Genomic DNA, 6,017 nt, shown 5'->3' with positions numbered 1-6,017 from the left:
CATAGTGAGTTCCAATATAGTCAGGGACACATAGTGAGACCTTGTCTCTAAAAACAATAAATAAATAAATAAATACATACATACATACATACATAAATAAATAAATAAATACATAAATAAAAAGATTGTTATTATTTTAAATTATGTGTATATGCGTATGGGTATGTGCCCATGTGTAGAGATAATCTCTTGTACACTGTGTAAAAAACAGTCACCTGTCAATTTAAAAAAACTGACCAATGAGCTTAGGCAGAAAATCAGGAGGTGGGACATCCGGGAGATAGAAGAGGGAGAGGGGGATGCTGGGATAGAGACAGACAGGAGATTGGCCCCACCCTCAACCCCCAAATGAAGATATAGGCAGCAGCAACAGAGTATCAGGTAACCAGCGACGTGACAGAACTTAGAATAAAATAACAGGATGATTAACTTATGAGCTAGTTGGGGGATAACCAAAGCCTATGGCATGAGTGTTTATAAATATATTTGAGTCTCAAGAGTCATTATTCCAGAAGAGGGACCAGGAGGAAAAAACAGGAGCTCACAGAAAACACACAACTACACCCTTGAGTGGAGGTCCCTGAGGAGGTCAGAAGAGGGTATTGGATCCCCTGGAGCTGAAGTTACAGGCAGTTGTGAGCCATCAGATGTAGGTGCTGTGACTCAGACTCTGGTCTTCCACAAGAGCAGCGAGCGAGTGCTCCTGACTACTGAGCGATCTCTCCAGCCCCTGGTTTCCTCCTTTTCCTGACCTGCCTGGGAACCTGAGGTGACTAAGGCAGGATGCTTTTCCCAAGGACACTTAAGTCAAGTGCTCTGGAAGCTTCCAGCTTCTTCCATGAACAAGGTCAACTTTTCCAAACTGGCGGAGAAAGGCTCCGAGGCTAATGTTTTTAATGCACGCCTTTGTTTGCTTCTGCCCTGACTGTGGCCTTTTTATATTTTATGGGCTTAATGTTCTAATTTCGTGCTAGGGCCCTGAGGCAATTCACCGAAGGATGTGATTTTAGAAAATCCAGGAAATAAAGGAATTGTCCGCCAAAGAGGCATCTGACAATGAATTTTATTAGGGACAAAGCAAATCAACCTGTCGCCAGACTGAGGTATTAGCATGTCCTGGTTTAATGTAGGTTTGTCTTTTTAATTTAATACTAGCTCTCCGTTCCTGCCGGGGTCAGCTGGGGATACATACCCGGCTCCTTCTTGGCTCACACTACTGCTTGTAGAAAGCACCCTGGCCTCTTCTCAAGGCACTTGCCAGTAGTGACCAGAGAGCCTACTGTGCACAGCCTCTGAGCTGGGGGCAGGTCCATGTGCTCAGACAGGGACCACGAGATCCTTTTTAAGGGCCTGTTCATTATCGTTTGGAGAATGCCCCAGAGGAGGAGGAACTTGTGGGGAGAGGCTAGTGCGAAAGAGCACGGGTCTTTGAATGCTTGCCTGCTCATTCCGCACGCTCATCAGCCTACCATACCACATCACATCATACTACACATGACTGTGCAAGTGAAACCCCAGGCTCATCATTCACCCACCTGCCGGCGTCTACTTTCCAGGTCTCTAGTTGCCCGAACCTATGGTGGCCCTACTCTCTGAAGGCTGTATCCCTAAAACCTGACCCTTTGCATCCCTCTCCTACCAATTTAATTCCTAGGGGTGGGGTACTGTGGTTCTTTTGGGAACACCTTAGACCCCACACCCTTTTGTTTCCTGGCGGTTTGACAAAACCCCTCTGAGTGTTTTTCTTTGCCCGAATCTGGGCAGGTAAGCCCTGCCTTCAGAGAACCCAGCAGACTGGCCACCGTAGCTCTAGCTGCATCATCAAATCCATCAGGCCACCCAGGATCCTGTGGGCAAGTTGCTTGACTCTCTGAATGCTGGCTCTCCCTCCTTCCAACTCCTCACCACCTCTTCTTCACTCTCAGCAGACCTTGCCTCCCACTTGGAAGAGGAAAATAGAAGTTCAAGATGAAATCTCCCTTAACCTCCCACTGCAAACCCACATCCACATGCGCTCCCATTCTCTCCACGAGCCTGCTTTGGGCTTCTATTGAAGTCCTCCCTCCTCCGTTCTCAGACCAGCCCTTCACCCACACCAATGCCTCCCTCCCACGTACCCTCAGACATCGCTTCCCAGCTTCCTAAAATGCCCCCCACCACCCCATCTCTCTCCCCTGGATCTAAGTTGATTTTTAAACCAACTTCGGTCTCTTCCATCTCAAAACACTCCTCCCCCAATAACACACACACACACACACACACACACACACACACACAGAGTGTTAGTTCTTTTTCTCCCCTCCACGCAAACCTGCCCAACAGCCCAGCATCTCCCCAGCCCTCCCACACTTGTGGTACCATTGTCCCTGCCCTGTTCTGCATGCAGCACTTTCTGAGTCAGTCTTCAGTGATAGCAATCAGACCAAGCATGACCCATGTCCATCTCTTCTGGCCTTAGAGCACTTCCCAGCATTTCACATTACTGAAACTCTGCGCTCAGCTCCCTCGTGAGCCCCCTCTGGCTTTGCTATTCTGCTGCAGCAGGCTTGTCTTTTGAACAGCCCTACCTGTGGGCATGCCTCAAAAACACCTCTGGTACTACCTTCTTTCTCTCTGTGTGTTCTTGGTGGGCATGGTGTCTACATCTAGAGTCCCAAAGAACTTCTTTCCATTGACAAATTTCTTTCTTTTCTCTGACTCAGACCTCTAATTTGTGCCCAAACCAGGTTTCAAAGTACCTACTAGGGACCTGGGACTCTCTGGACACTTGCACAGGCCATGTATAATTCATATGGTGTCCTGTCCCTCTAGGGCTCAAATTGCCCCTGCTCTCCAACCAGCCTCAAGCTAAGGAAACCTCTAAAATGGAGTCTGTCTTGTGCTGTCCCTTTGCGCCCTTCAGTCCCCACATCGGAGTCCTCCTGTGCCCTGCCAGCAAGGCCTTCACCTGGGGTATATAGCTCAGTGGGGAGTTCTTGTTTAGCCTTCACAAGGCTCTGTTCTCCAACCCCAGCACCCCATCCTGGGCAGCACACATACACACAGAGGAAAGCAAACATCTATTTGCCTTTTGCCCTTTCTAGCCACAGGGTGGATGAAGTAGGACAGATTCTGCTTCTCCTCTGCCATTGCCTCCCTCAACCCTTCCCCAAGCCCACTTCCTGCTACCTCATCTAAAAGGTTCCGCCTACCTGTCTGCACAGACACCCCAGAAGACACACAAACACCCCAGAAGACACACCCTGAACTGCTTCTTGCTTACCATCCCATTCCAGCCGGAGTTAGTGGTGGCTGGGACCAGCTCTGGGGACCTCCATAGGTCATTGTTCTATGCCACAGATGTTGCTCCACCCTCTGTTTGCTACCCTGCTGCCTGCACCTCTCACCATTATTGATTTTACCCCTCACTCTACTCTCTGGACACTTGCACAGGCCATGTATAATTCATATGGTGTCCTGTCCCTCTAGGGTTCAAATTGCCCCTGCTCTCCAACCAGCCTCAAGCTAAGGAAACCTCTAAAATGGAGTCTGCCTTGTGTTGTCCCTTTGCGCCCTTCAGTCCCCGAATCGAAGTCCTCCTGTGCCCTGCCAGCAAGGCCTTCACTCGCCTCTCCCCTTAGTTGTAACCTTTCCCAGGGCAGAACAAGGTTAAGACAGAGTGTCACTGTATAGGTAGCCATGGTTGTCTTGAACTTATTATGTAAACCAGATTCGCCTCCAACTCAGAGCAAGCCTCTGGTCTCTGCCTCTGGAGTGCTAGGATTTCAGGCATTGGACACCACCCCCAGCTTCAGCCATACCATCTGCCTCAAGATCTTCTACCAGGTGCCCCTCTGACCAGGTGCCTCTGACCAGGTGCCTCTTTTACCAGGTGCCCCTCTGACCAGGATTCTGCTGATCCAGACTCCCTCACACCTAGCTCAGGTTTCTTCATAAACACCATTTCCTCTGGGAATCCTTCTACTTCCCCTAAGAAGAGAGAGATTCCTTCTTCCTGTTATTTTACAGTAATTGCTAAGGTACTCAGTTCTATTGCTAAGGAGCTTTCTAAACATTTCTGCTTAGAACGCCCTTCCCCTTCCTGACAACTCTTGGAGGTAGAAAATGGTAATTATCTCCACTTCTCAGATAAACCAAGGCACAGAGAATGCCTAGAATTGCCAAGCTCACTTAATAAGAAACAAAGCCAAAATTTAAATCCAGATCGTGTGACTTCAGTGTAGCTTTCAGACACCATACCATTCCACAGGAAGAGGCTATCCACCCTTTGGTGTACGCTACAGCTATTTGTTTAACAGGTACCTCTCTCATTAGCCTTGGAAGTTCTGCAGACGTATAGACCATGTGGTCTCCAGTAGTAGGTATTCAATAAATATCTGCCTGGTGTCTGAATGTAGATTAGTCTCCTGTGTCCTCACACACTACGTACCACCCATTCCTGTCACCTGGTCCTGTGTGCTTCTCCCTGGAATGTGCATTTGTCACTTTTCTTGTCCCTGTGGCCAAATATCACAAGAACAACTTATATTAGAAAGGTTTATTATGGGGGCTGGAGGGATGGCTCAGCAGTTAAGAGCACTGACTGCTCTTCCAGAGGTCCTGAGTTCAATTCCCAGCAACCACATGGTGGCTCACAACCATCTGTAATGGGATCAGATGCCCTCTTCTGGTGTGTCTGGGGAGAGCAACAGTGTACTCACATATATAAAATAAATAAATAAATCTTTAAAAAAAGAAAGAGGCCAGGTGGTGGTCGCGCACGCCTTTAATCCCAGCACTTGGGAGGCAGAGGCAGGTGGATTTCTGAGTTCAAGGCCAGCCTGGTCTACAAAGTGAGTTCCAGGACAGCCAGGGCTACACAGAGAAACCCTGTCTCGAAAAAAAAAAAAAAAAGAAAGAAAGAAAGAAAGAAAGAAAGAAAAGAAAGATTTACTATGGCTCACAGTTCACAGGCCATGAAGGAAGGAAAGATGGTGGCAGGAGCTTTGGTTACATGTCAGCTGACCAGAAAACAGAGAAAGAAAAATACAAGCAGGCCCTACCCAGACATATCCACAGGAGTATCTCTTAGGTAATTCTAAAGTCCAGTCACCACTAAGGATTAATTATCATATGTGCTTATGTGGGTCCTAAACTTTCGTAGAAATGTATGTTGACACATATTTCTAGAGTGAAAGCTATCAGCAGATTTCCAACCAGTCCTTGAGGAACAGCCGCCTCAAATATTCTCAGGGTACTCCCATTCTCTCCTGGTCAGTGCCTCCTCAACAAACACAGTAGCCTACATCCGGAGTCTTTTCTGTATTTTGGACTTTCTTCTTCCCAATTCTACAGCCTAGCAGTACAGGGTTCTGTTTGGGGTTCCCTTACCAAATACCAAGGTGGTTCTCACATTCTGACTCACTCAGTACCTCCAGCCTCTCTGTGGTGCTTAAAAGTTCCTGCTGTCTTTGGGGCTAAATTTAAATGTCTCTTGGGGGTTGGGTGCTCCTCCTCCATGCTTCCATGAGCTCTGACTTCTCTCGACAAGGTGCACCAGACATCTGAACTGTAATTACTAGGTTATTCACTGTGTCTCCCACATGGGTGATTTTTGAGTCAACTGTTTGCTTTGTTTCTCTTTACGTGCTCCTAGCCTAGCTAGGCGCGATCCAAACATATAGAGCTCAGGTAAGGGTTTGTTTAGAGATTCAACACACTAGTGACATCTCATGCCTCATTCATGGATCCTAAACACTGTGTGAAATGAATACTCGGAAGCTGGGGACAGTGATCAGGAAGTTCAAAACTGAATAAAGGCGCCGCAGGCATCAAAAAACCTAGACAGTAAATCCCTTCAAAGGGTAAGAATTAAGATGCAGGAGACTTTTTTTTTTTTTTTTTTTTTTTAAATCATGGCGGCCCAGAGGGCGGGTCTAGATCGGGACACGCCTTCGAGCCAATGGCAGAGCTAGTTAGCCTTCGTGGCTCAGCCCTCTTGGATGGGATTGCCCACTCCAGCTGCAAGACTACACTTC

Source organism: Mus musculus, chromosome 18 (genome assembly GCF_000001635.26).
Source record: "Mus musculus strain C57BL/6J chromosome 18, GRCm38.p6 C57BL/6J".
NCBI classification, from domain to species: domain Eukaryota; kingdom Metazoa; phylum Chordata; class Mammalia; order Rodentia; family Muridae; genus Mus; species Mus musculus.
The sequence above is the reverse complement of the archived record's forward strand: the minus strand, read 5'-3'. Positions refer to the sequence as shown.